Consider the following 13,433-nt stretch of genomic DNA (forward strand, 5'->3'; position numbering starts at 1 on the left):
CAGAAAAATTTTACTTCAGCCTCCAACCTATGTGTGTTGAAGAAGGGCGCCTTCCCAGGTTGTAACCTTTCCCAGGTGAGCGCCGACTCATTTCGCGTCAATATTCAGGAATGCTCTCGATCTCTTTACGCTTTCATTGCCTTTCGCCCGATATGTTTTGCACGGCGTTTAGTCATGCGAAACCTCCACGAAACATCCACGCAGCGCGCGAGGTAACTTTATCCCGATTCTAAAAATAGCTCGAGACGAATTACCTATGAAATACGATGTGTATGGGGGATGCCTTCTCCGTCGCCTTTATCCTCTCTTGGCCAGGGCTAAAAGCGAAGCTTCCATTTTTAGTCTTTTAATTACTTTAACGAACCAGGTTCATCCTATCCAGAAATTAATACTGATTTTAAAACAAAAATTACAAATCAAATTCGATCACAGTAACAGAAAAAAGAATTCTTACCCATACGTGTGCATCATTGTCCCCTCCACCCCCCCTCCCCCCCTTCACCAAACCCCTTTCAGAAGTTTATTGCCCATGAAATTTACTGTTTTCTGGTTGTCATTCACGAAACTCTTTGGCTGCGTCCAGTTCACGGTTTATGTTCGTAGGTCAATCTTTCCGTCGCAAGGAGATTCTACCCAAATGTTAAATTAGGCCGATTTTTGTGTTAGAAATGTATATGTTTTCTTTGCAAAATCGAACCGACAAATCGTCTAACAACATGTACCCTTTAGATTATGTATCACAATATCTGATACCCAGTAACCTTTACTATAAGTTAGACTTTTTGTTTCCGAAAAGACCCAAGAAGGTTGATGAACTTATTTAACATTTCCCCCTACGAACAACCATAATTTCGTAGTCTACACAAACTGCCCTTTGCGTGTTGTGTGTTTTAAATGCGGCTAAATGTGTGCTAGACGTAAACTGCAGCAAAGTCACAAGTCTGTCATTAAAATATTAGACATGTTTTATACGTTCTTTCTTTTTGGCGAGAATTAACAATGAATACAGGCGCAAATCACACGCCATGCTTAAACCATTTTCAAACATTTCATTCACGCTTCATTCAGACACTGTCCAGCTGACAGTCCGCGAAAGGGAAAAAAGCTGCGTTCAACCTTGCAAAATTATGACTGACAATCAAAACATGAATAAAACTTCAATGAAAGATCTACAACAATAACATTTTAACGGACAGCAAGTCTAAGAGTGACTGAAATGTTTCCGTAAACCTTTACTTTTTTGTTCTGTGTTTGTTTGTTAGTTCGTTTGTTTTAGCACAGGTAGCCCAAGCTCGAAATATGACCATCGGCGAACATCGGCATTGTTGCGTAACATTCATTCATTCTTTTATGCAAACGGTTTTCTCTCTATATAAAGGTAGAGAAAACCAGGAGAAAACCGTTTACATAAAAACCCATAAAACGGCCATAAACGGCCTGTGGACCACACAGGAGAGACGTAACGCACATTTTAAGTAAGGAAAGCTGTTTTTTATTGAAATTCTTTCATTTTCGTAGGTTACAGAAACGATAGGTTTTTTTCCCATACAAATCCTTATATTTTGAATGTTACGCCACAATGCCGATGCTCATATTTCGAGCTTGGGCTACCTGTGGTTTTAGCCGACTTTTGGAGTTTAAAATAGATGAACGAGTCTCGAAGCAGGATTTTCGCTAATTATCGTTATTTTTTACCGGCAACCACTACAACCGGGTATTCTCTAAAACCTTTCTCTTTCCATTTGCAACCAGAAAACTGATTTAAGCTTGTGTGAGGCTAATGAAATCGTCAGTCTCTGTCTCAAATCTTTTCAAATCTTTAATACTGCATGTTATGGCATTAATCAAGAGACTATAAAGGGGACAGAGAGGGTATCCCTCATATACACCCTTTTCCATAGGTAATTCGTCTCGAGTTATTTTTAGAATCGGGATTAAGTTACCTCGCGCGAGGCGTGGATGTTTCGTGGAGGTTTCGCATGACCAAACGCCGTGCAAAACATGTCGGGCGAGAGGCAATGAAAGCGTAAAAAGATCGAGAGCATTCCTGAATATTGAAGCGAAATGAGTCGGCGCTCACCTGGGAAAAAGGAATCGCTGGACTCTTTGACAACCCGTGAAGTCAGTTTAACTCGAAGTTGTCGTAACCTCAGTGCTTTAATAAAATGAGAAATTTCGCCGGTCTATTGAAACCGGTCGTTTGTACAATTTAGGGAGTTTAAGATCCAACGACGCGGACGACAACTAGAACGTCAAAAAAACAATAGGTTTAATTAGCAAAACAACAACTTCGCACGTGCAACACACTTTTTTTGTTCATTTCTTTCCCGTTTTTGCACGACTACGACGTGAAAATGCCTAATTTCGCGTTTTATGGAGGACGTAAATAAGCAACGACGAAATTTTATTTCTCTTTCTGAGCTTGAATATTGTCCCTTGAAATTCAGCTTTAGGAGGGTTCGCCTACAATTGACAAAGTAAGTGGGTAGGAATAATCGCTATAAAGACTGAAAAAAATAAACATCAAACCAGAAATTGCTCTCTTCAAACTGTAAATTATAAATGATCCTGAGAGAATATTCAGTGTGTTAAGGATTTCCCTGCTCTACTGTTAGCTCTATACAAGAGAGGAAGGGCGATTCTTTTTTAATTTCGGTTTCGCTGACACAGCTTTCGCAGAAATCTCGCTGTAGTCGTTTTCGTCGACAAAAGGAATAGCAAAATCGCTCTCCGCGTCTTCCCCCATTTTGTTCTGCGTCATTTCGTGAAGGACGCGTGGCTCTCAGCGTGGGTCATCCACGCGGAACACATTCGCGCTATGTGATTGGCTGTTGTCTAATCCCCCTTGAGATCTGTGGTGTTAAAAATAACTCGAGACGAATTACCTATGGAATAGGGTGTATATGGGGGATGCCCTCTCTGTCCCCTTTATAGTCTCTTGCATTAAATAATTACGCCTGACTTTACAAAACCAAAACGAGGCAAAAACTGTAATAATTACTCAGGCTAACCTTGTATGTAGCTCCTGAAAGCGATAAAGTAAGGTAAAAAAAATTTGCTCTACTCTGCTGTAAAATCCAGAATGCTCAACAGTGGCAGATCCAGACCTTCAGATAGGGGGCGGGGGGGAAGCGGGGGCGTTTATCCAGACCCTGAGATAAGGGGGAGGGCCGGCCTCCAAAATTTTTTTTTCGGCCCTTCGGGCCTCATTTTGGTCTTAAAATAAGAGGGGCAGGGGGGGCGGGCCCCTCCCCTGGATACGCCACTGCTCAACTTTCACTTTCGTTGAAATCTCGTTGCGAAGCTTTCCTCAAGCCAAACCAAATAGGCAGGTACAAAAGTCGGACCGGATCAACTCGGACCGCCAGTCCGGGTCGGATCGACTCCGACCAACTCCGATCGAATAAGAAAAAATAAAATAAAATAAAATTGGACTCGTATCAATAAAAAAAATTAAATTAGCAAAACTGAAAGTTTAACCAATTTGGAAGGTAAAAAGGCCCGATCATCCTTTTTTTCTCCGTGGCTTTCAGCCGCCATTTTGTTTTCCTTGATTTTATGGAAAGTTATTTTTTTTAGCTACTATCAAGAGAAAATGTATTATCTTACAGCTGCATTTAAGTTTATTTACCAATAAACAGGATAATTCTCTCTGTTTATTTGTTTGATTAAATTCGTTTTAAAGTTAAGTTGGTTCTCAAAAGTGACTTGAGCATGGTTTTTTAATTTGACGATAAATAAATTCAAGTTCAACTCAGCGTTAGGTAACTCGTCAAAACTACTTTTAATTACTGCCTTGGGATCCAGTTTTTTGGGCGGTGGGGGCAAGGAAGTGACCTTGACCCTGGGCCTCTGAGGATAGTACTATGTCTGAGCAGCAGAGGAGAGGTGTGGAGGAAAGGTAGGGACACAGGGGTGGGCCTGGACAAGAGACCATGTATCTCGGCAGCCAAGTTGGTGGTGGGGCATCTTCCTCTTATGGGGGATGGGGAGGGGGGAGTAATGGAAACCAAGGGTCTTAACAGAAGGATGGGGCATTGTAGGAGGTCAACTTAATCAATTCTGGTGGGTCCTGAGAATGCACTATAGTTTTAACTAGTTTCCTAATGGTTCGACAGTAAAGAAACTCCCTTTTACGAGTTCATAACTTGTGGCAAAAAGCAATATTACCTACTGTAAAAAAAAAATGCTCGCGAAAGCCCTGTTAAAAGCACACAGTCATTATTTACAGGTGAAGGGGGAAAGGGAGGATAGAACGAAAACCACGCGCTACTCTTGTAAGACAGTTGTAAGTAACGTAATTGTTAATCGGGAGACTCGGATTCAAACACAGTTGGATCATCAATCCAGGACAAGGAATGACATCCTGCTGGGTGTGCACAAAAAAATCTTTGCTTCACCTCAGATGCCCTCAGCCATGAGTCAGCGATGCTGAGAGTTTGCACCTGCGACACCTGCCCCTTCTTAATCGCGGTAATGGACTGGAACTAGCTTGCAATAGAGGCTCAGGCATCTTATTACCTTGCATTATCCTTGGCTGCAAGCTACAATCATGGACGAAAGTCTTGGGACAGTTGTACAGTTCAAACGCTTTTTAACACACGCTAAATTTATATCCGCGCAATACTTGCACTGCACGTCTCCACCCCACAGACAGTGTTGAAACCGTCAAGGCACAATTTCTTTGATCTTTCAACATTGTATTAAGTGGGGAAGGGGTAGGGGTTATGGATTTTAAAAATGACAGCACTGCTTTTTAGAACAGTACTTGTGATACACATAGAACTGCTGTTATGCTCTTACTGTCTCAAGGAGTTTTGTCCAGGATTGTAGACTCCGCTTTTCGCAAACAGCATTCCCCATTTTGCACATCTCTTGTAATACACCTTGTTTGCACCCTCCAAATTTTTAATTTCTCCTGAGTGTTACAGTCGTCCTAAGAGAAATTGAAGACAATGCATATACAGAATGTTTGGGGGGCAAACAAGGTGTATTACGGGAGATATGCAAATGGTGAATGGAATCCAGTCCCGTTTGTGAGGTCTAGCTGCTATTGTGGGTGTGAAAGAGAAGGGAGTGATAACAAAAGGGACAGGAAGGTGTTCTGCTTTATCATTTGCCACTGGAGTAAAAAAAAAAACTCAAGTGGCATTTAGAACATGACAACTTCATTTTTTTATCACCTTTGCTACACCCATGTCTGAAAAAATAATGATAAACCCTCTCCTGTGTCAGTAGGGCTAAAACTTTGTCTCTTGTTTTCTGTCATCAGTGCTCACAAGGCTTTGTTCTTGGCCCTGTACTGTTTACCGTTACTCTATGCGCAGAACGATTCGTTTCTTCGAGATCTATTCATATCATCTTACCACCCACGTTCGAAAATAAACACGTAATAAAGCCTCGTTTATATTAGTAAAACTTAACCAGAAAAGTAATAGAGGAATAAAGCATTATTCGCGGACACCAGATCCTGACTACTGCGCAAGTTTTTATTGTCCATCAAAAGACCTTGTAACCTGTTTTTAATGACCTCTTTCTTCTTTCCGTTTTTTTCTAACTTTTAACATTATCAGGACTGCCTATTACTAGGCCTTTCCCGATTGTGCCCGGAAACTTTTGAGCATCTTTTGGCGTTTGGAGCAACTTTTTGTGGTTCTAGCAACCTCGAGCAAATTATCAACCTCGTTACCATGGTGGTAGAAGAGAACCCTGGGAACGAGGTTGGCAAATGTTGCCTTTCTGAGCAACTTTTGAGCAAAATATAGGCTTAGAGCACATATCAAACACGAAAAGAGTCAACGATTTCATACGAAACGTTAATTTTTTAAATTTTATTTTTATTTTTGTTATTTTAATTTTTGTTTTTAAAATTTTTTTCTTCTTGACCGATGTTAGTAATTATTGTGAAGAACAAAAAATAAAGCTTTTAATCAACGTTTATATAACAATAATAAGAAATTTAGGTGGCAACTTTTTGGCATTCCAGTGAGAAACTTTCCAGTATTTTACGAGCACAATAGGAAAGGCCCACCTATTACCCCGGAGCTAGCCCGTGCCAGGCGTTTAGATAGAGGAGTGCGGAGTTCAGATGGTGGGGAGCGAGTTAAATCCTACGCAAGGAAAACGAGAGGGGAAACTAGGGGACATTGCGGCGAGTAGTTTCCCCTCCTCAGTCACCCCTAGCCTGCGTAGCAAGCGCTTCCGGGAGTATTTTCGCGCGGTTTTTCACTCTCGTTCCTCGTTCTTTGCTCCGAAACCACACGGAAGCAGTTGCTTCGGCGGTTAAGTCACCCCTCTTTTTTTCTCCTCGTCAATTTTTCGCCCGCGCTCTTAAATCTGAAAGCCTGGAACAACAGGCTACCCCGGAGCCTTCATCTCTTGGCTCCTGGCTCTGTAGTATCCTACCTCTGCCAGGAGCCTGGGCTCCTGCCTCTGCTTGTTTACTTGTTTTTGTCACATTTTACGTTTAGGGTCTTTTGTTGTGTGTTCTTCTCCTATACGTATCACATTGGAATGTAAACAAGTTGTTCCATTTTCCTCGCGTCAAAGTCCTCTGTCCCCTCTTTTCGTTTTCAAGTTTAGTATTTTTTCACGTGACACATCATGTGACAGCGTTAGACCAATAACAGCATTCCTTCATATGAACCGAGACGGAAGTTGCTTCTATTGCAAAAATCCTTTCAATTTCTTTGGTAAATTTTCAAACTTCTAGCTGTTCTTATCAGTGTTGCAGTCATGGGCTGATTCAATGTTTTCACCGAGCGTTTAATTATGTAGCTGTAACGAGATTGACGTAAAGATGGTCTCCGCGTGGCTGCATTTTTGTTGCAGAATTCCTGATGTTTAGGTAAGCTTATCGAATTTATAATCTTTGAATTCACAAGGCCTCTCTGTAGTTTTTCAGTTTTTACGTTTGAGAAGAGATACCCTGCGAGCAGAAGATCGAAGGGCCTCTGCTCGCAGGGTAGAGAAGAGAAAAAGCACCTTGTCAGTTTGCCAATAGACAAGCGATGATCTTTCTACAATCGAGTAGACGCAGACAGATCTCGTGACTCCGAAGAACATCTGCTACTGTATAATTTGCTTACTTCAGAAATTTCTCGCAAGAATCAAACGCTGAATAGAGTTTGTTATTTTATACAGTAGAAAGATTTTTTTGATGTGAGAGAAGTCAGAAGATTGCTGAAACTTGAACTAACGTTGTCAGATTCTCGCAGCAATCAAGCATCGAGAGTAGAGAGCAAATTGCACTCAAAACAAAACCCTTATAATCGATTGTAAACAAAGGCCGTTCCTGTTTGATGAGTCTTGCAGGAATCGAGAACCAAGAATCGAGACGCAACAATCAACTCGACTCGATTCTTGGTTCTGGCGAGGAGCAGACAAAAACTTTGCAAAGTAATTGCGGGTGACAAGAGCAGCCCGCAATCCTAATCTCCAGGTTGTTACTACGTATGTGTCGCATGTACATGTTGTAGGTTAATTTGTTTCTTAGGTCAATCTGTTTTTAACCTAGGTCAGTTTGTTTCAACCTAGGTCAATTTGTTTCAAACCAGGTTAATTAGATGTAAAGGTGTATAAATTTACTATCACCATACATTAGGCCAATTAGTTTTGACACTTTTAAAGACCCATTAAGTTAGTATTTGAGTTATGGGTCATTATACTGTTAAACAGGGAAAACATAATGTTGGGGTATTACTGGGTGGTTTAAACAACAACAAGAAAAATGTATTTGTAAAATATTGTAATTAATATAGTGTGCAATAAGTCTTGATCCTGCAATTTGATAACCGCCGCCCGGTTAGCTCAGTTGGGAGAGCGCCGGTCTGCTGAGCGGGAGGTCGCGAGTTCGAATCCTGGCCGGACCAACACTCAGGGTCTTAAAAATAACTGAGGAGAAAGTGCTGTCTTTGTAATGACATCTGCAAATGATTAGACTTTCAAGTCTTCTTGGATAAGGACGATAAACCGGAGGTCCCGTCTCACAAACCTTGTTCACATATAACTCTGTGGGACGTTAAAGAACCCACACACTATTCGAAAAGAGTAGGGGACGTAGTTCCCGGTGTTGTGGTCTATCTTCATCACTTAAATCATCACTCATCATGGGTTGGGAGGGTTCAGTGGGCTCATAAATGGACTGATAGCGGCTGCCATCGGCGCCCTTAGTATGCTGATGTCCGAGCCCACTGCAGAAAGCTATGTAAAGAGGACATGTATGTTTGTCCTCTCAATCACGACATTTACATTTACACTTACATTTACAATTACTTCCTCAATAGAACTATAGGTGGGGCAAGATTTATGGTTCAGTAGGAGGAAGGATTAGCTATGTTGTTAAGTGCACAGTCTCAGTGCGGAAAGTCCTAAGTTTGATTAATAGATATGACCACAAATCCTTCTTTTGACTTCTTTACTTTCTGTATTCCCTGTAGCTTTAAGTAGATTGAAATATACCCGCCTAACAGAGAACTGATAGAGAAAGGGGGTGAAATGAGCGCACCGTCGGCCTCAGGTTTAACTTTGTTAATCAAATGACTGTTTTTGAGCCAATGCTGTATAATAAGGTCCCAATCTTTACCATTAACTTTTACTTTAAATATTCTATGCACCAGTATAGCATGGGTGCATGCTAGATCTTGCACTTTCAATACTTGCCAAAACTTAAATGGTAAAATCAGAATTAACATGGCATATTAAGGCTATAAAACATGCACAGTCACTAATTATAATGATTTAAATTTAGGGTATATTTCAATATTGAGTCCCAGACTGTAAGATTCATTTTCAACATGTTTGTCTGAGGTGTACTGATGGTGAATTCAGTAATGCAACAATTAATAATAAATACATTATTAAATGTCTAGTTATTTTTATTGAGCACCTCATCAGTGGGTTCGAAAATGACATTACTGGTCCCAGCTGTTAATTTTTAAGCTGTCAGTGTAGTACAAATTTGCTAAAAAAAAATACTCGGTGTCGGGTGAGTGAGGACAACTCAGAATACTTTATTTAATTTTTCTACATGTATATTCTCGTTGTATCACAACTACAGCTGTTTGGACAAAAGTAATAATTTTACTTGAAATTAATGGAGGTAGATGTACAATAGCATGTAATTTACTGATTTACAGCCATTTTGCATGCGGCAGAAAAAGTGATTTCTTTTGAGTAATCAAACGTTACACTTGTTTGTGTGCACTTGTTTAGTCGGCTAGTGGAAATGTATGTTGAAATGATTCCAAACTTAGTAACTATTTTAGCATAGTTGTCATCAACTTCTGTAACTTTTCCAAGCAGTACATTTGGATGTAGTGGTGAAGTTTTGTCTACTTTATCTATTTTGATGGAAACAAATTCATCAATTTTGAAGTCCTCCACTTTGTTTCTTGATTTCTTGATTTTCTTGTTGTAGCTTTCTTGGTTTTCTCTTACACATTCATGGATGGCATACTTGCGTTTGTTGGGGTTTTCAACTAAAGGTTCCACTTGTAAGTCGCAGCCACAGAGGGTTGTCCTGTGTTTGCATTTTCAAAAGGTGCCAAAAGGTCATCTTGAGAACTGGGGTCTTTTAGCTCAGAAGCCAGCAAATTGGGTGAATATTGTTTTTCCTGGGTTGTAAGTTGCTCACTTTCCTCAATGTGATCGTCTTCTGTTCTTCCAGGTGTCTCTTTCCTTGGGAGTATCCCAAACACAACTTCATATGGAACTTTGTTTATTGCCCTGTGCAAAGTTATGTTCTTCTAGTATGCCGCCTCACCTAGAACTGTGCACCACTTTCCGAGACTTTCATCTCTCTCTTTCAAAATGTTAAGAATGTTCTCTTTGACTGTGCGGTTCTTTCTTTCCACCAGTCCTTGGGTTGATGGCATACGAGGTGCCCCATGGACTTGCTTAATGTTGTGTTTTTCCACACAGTTCACTCATTGTCTTGCTTTTAAACTCTTTGCCATTGTCTGAGTGAAGTACTGATGGAAAACCAAACATCCAAAATAAATTAGTTAATGCTCCTGCTACTTCTTCAGTTTGCTTTCTTTTGAGAGCAAACAGCCATGAAAACTTTGTATAATGGTCAACAACATGAAGTACCCATAGATGTCTCAAATGGCATTCACAGGGCAAATTGTGGAAGTCTATGAGATCCATCTCTACGTGACCAAGAAACTGGTTTGCTTTTATTGGAGTTAAGATTGGTTTCTGGCAGTGGTTTGTTACACTTTTTTGTTCTTGGTGCAGTTTGCAGAGGGAGACAAAGAGGTTGACGACATCTTGAGAGATTCCTGTGTAGTAGTTCCTTAGGTATCTTTCTGTCTTGTCTCTTCCTCGATGAGCTGTTGCTGTATGAGCTTCACATAATAGCCTATAGATGTCTCTCTTTGGAACTACTAATTTGTTATCTGAAGTTGTCATCTTTCCTTCACATGTCAGACTCCACTTGTTTCTTGCAAGTTTCTGTTTTGTGTGTTTGTCAATATTGAGATGTTTCTTCTCTTCAGGTGTTGATTGAAGCCACCTTTTACACTCATCAAAGAAGTTATCCTCTATGTATAATAATGTGTTGCTGTTCTTTCATTTCTTTGACTGCTTGAGCTCTTCCAATTTGGTTTCAAAGACAGTGCTATCAACACATCCTGCCATGTTGGCCTGTAGGGCTGAGAAGGACTGGGCCCATCACACATGTGTTACTTGCATAATTTAAGGAAATGTATTTTTGTATATAATTGAGAAAAATACCAAAATTTGCATCCAAGCCACTGTGGCTCAATAGATAAGGCATCAGGATGTGAATCCTAAGGCAAAGCAAAGATCGCTGGTTCAAGACCCACCAGGTAAGCAATGGCATTTGAAAAAATAAGAGATTGGGATGCTATGAGTGAAATGGTAGGTAATGGGTGAGGTAGAGAGAGAGAAAAATTGAAGGTGCAATTTTTTTCGCCGTCATAAAAAAAAAATAAAAATAAAAAAACCTAGGTTGAAACAAATTGACCTAGGTTGAAACAAATTGACCTGGTTTAAAAACGAATTAACCTAAGGTTTAATTTGACCTGCAACATACACGTATATAGCCAGCATTCTTTTGGATTTCCACTAAGAATGTATGGAATACACAGAACACACTTTGATCACATGTGTTTGGACTTTCTATCAGTCATAATCTGATCGAGCATCTTTTGACCATCCGTCACGTGAAACTTACACAAAGCAAAGCGCTGGAGCAAAAGTGCTTTGACCTTCAATTGTTTTCACCTTGCACTCCATAAGTTTTGGTTATTACTAGTTGTTTAGGACATAAAACTGATAAGAATGAATGTAGCTGATAAGAATGAATTGTAGCTTTAGTTTAGCTAAATTTTTAATAGAGAAGCAAATTATGTAAACATTAAGCCAACATTATTGCCTTTCATCTGTTAAAAGAGTGGCTGGTAATTAAGTGTACCATAGCCCCAGTACACACTTTACATGTGTACACGTATTAGTTTGCTTATTTTTTAACTCATTATTATCGTCAAATATTGTTCATCAATTAAGTGGAAATAGAAACATGTTTTCCTTGTATCCTAACTATTTAAGAAAGTGAAGGGGTGAGGAGCGGCCCAGGGGGGTACTCCAGATTTCAAGTGACGGGGATGATCGAAGGAGTTTTTTGGGTAGAAAAACTTGGCAAGCATTTTTTCTGGGGTGGCTTGATTTAAGTAGGGATTTTTTTGGGTATTCAAAACAATCTGAAAATTCAGATGGTATGATGAATAAACAAACACAAACATTCAATTTCTATTGTTCATATTTTTCGTGTTATATCATGTAAAGCCTTCTGCAAATTTTTAAGGCTTGGAAATTCCGCGTGGGATTTTTTTGGGTTAATTTTTGGTCCAGGGATTTTTTGGGGGTTTTGTTGGAAGCCCTAAGGATTTTTTTGAGTTTTGATTTTTGCCCCCATTCGATCATCCCTGTTACTTGAGATCCAGAGTATGCCCAGCCCTGGGGGAAGGGAGAGCTTATTCACAAGAGGCCCTTGTTTGATATTACACATATACATGTATGGCCTATGAGGTGGGCACCTTTTTGGGGGAGGCCGGTTATTAGAGTGTGAGTTTATTCTAGGAAATACAGTAATTGCCTAAAATGTGGCAATGTGAATATCAAAGTCCTGTACATGATACTAGCATGAAGTTACAAACCATCATAGAATTTAAGTAACTCAAAGAAGGTGTTACAAATACAAATGGAAAAAGGATTATTACTTTTCCTTTTTGAAATCCTGGAGTCACATTTGCAAAGCCTAACAGTCAAATGCCCTGCTACAGTACATGGATATCTTGGCTGAGTGAGGGGGAGGGGGAGGGGGGAGGTTTAGTGACTAGTGAGTAACAGTACCATCAGCCAGGCAGTGCAGCAGCACTGGTTCTATAAAAGCAATAATTATAATAATTATATGTAACTAAGTGAACTACTCTTTGTCTTGACACATTGCCCTTGATTTTATTATGAAGGTTCCTGCTACCAATCAGTTCAAATTTCATGATGTGTGGGTTTCAGAGGTCATTGATCCATGTACCAAGCTTTGGTAAGTTATTTTTTGAATTATTTGATAATTTTGTCACAATCAGAATTTTATTGCTGTAGAAGAAATGTTTAGTTTTATGGTATTAAAATTCCCTGCGGTGGTGGGGATGGGGTGGGGGAACACTGAAGGGAATTTTGGATAGGGGTTTAATGCCAAAAGGCCTTCAAACCTTCATCTCATTTAAACAAAAAAACATTCTCTTCACGTCCCTGTTTTAGATAAAAAAAGCTCATTTCATGGCCCTGATCCATTTCCTTAAACTGGCATCATGGGATTAGATTAAAATAATAATAATGATGGAATCACACTAAGTCTTGTAGACTGTGGATCACCAAATATTCACACCCTGTTTAAAGCTCTAGACACCCTGTTCAAGATGCTAAATGGTGAAATTTTATAAATTGTTTAGGACTTAAGACCCCCGTAAACCCTACCCTGTTCAGCAGAACATGCCTGTTTAGGCTAAAGAAATGAAGGATGTCTACCCCTCCCCCTGGGGAATGTACACCTCAGTATCCTCCAGACAGTGGAGTCCAGGACTCCCCTTCTTCTGTCAGCATACTTATGGGATAAATACTCTTTTGAAAAAAGCATTAATGCTAATAAAGTTGGGATAGAAAGAGGTTATTCTTTTGAAAAATACACCTTTATAAAGAATTAGAATCTTTATATGTAGTTGTAATGCAAAGTTACCCTTAAAGTGCCAGCCCACTTAGCACTACTTTATTCGTATCTTACCTTGTGGCTTTTATTTTGGTTGCTTTTGATAAATCTCTATATGGCTGGTTAGAAATTCATCCATCGCGCTATCCAGTGTTTGAACAACCAGGGCCAGGACTATAATATTATTTTAAACCTAGTTTGG

General features: G+C 39.8%; 1 protein-coding gene across 2 annotated transcripts in view; it reads left to right on the forward strand.

The window, feature by feature from the left end:
* LOC140924632 (uncharacterized) overlaps positions 1 to 13,433 on the forward strand; it is a 135,491-nt gene that overhangs the window by 80,138 nt on the left and 41,920 nt on the right. The window lies entirely within an intron of this gene.

Source organism: Porites lutea, chromosome 14, assembly GCF_958299795.1.
Source record: "Porites lutea chromosome 14, jaPorLute2.1, whole genome shotgun sequence".
Lineage (NCBI taxonomy): Eukaryota > Metazoa > Cnidaria > Anthozoa > Scleractinia > Poritidae > Porites > Porites lutea.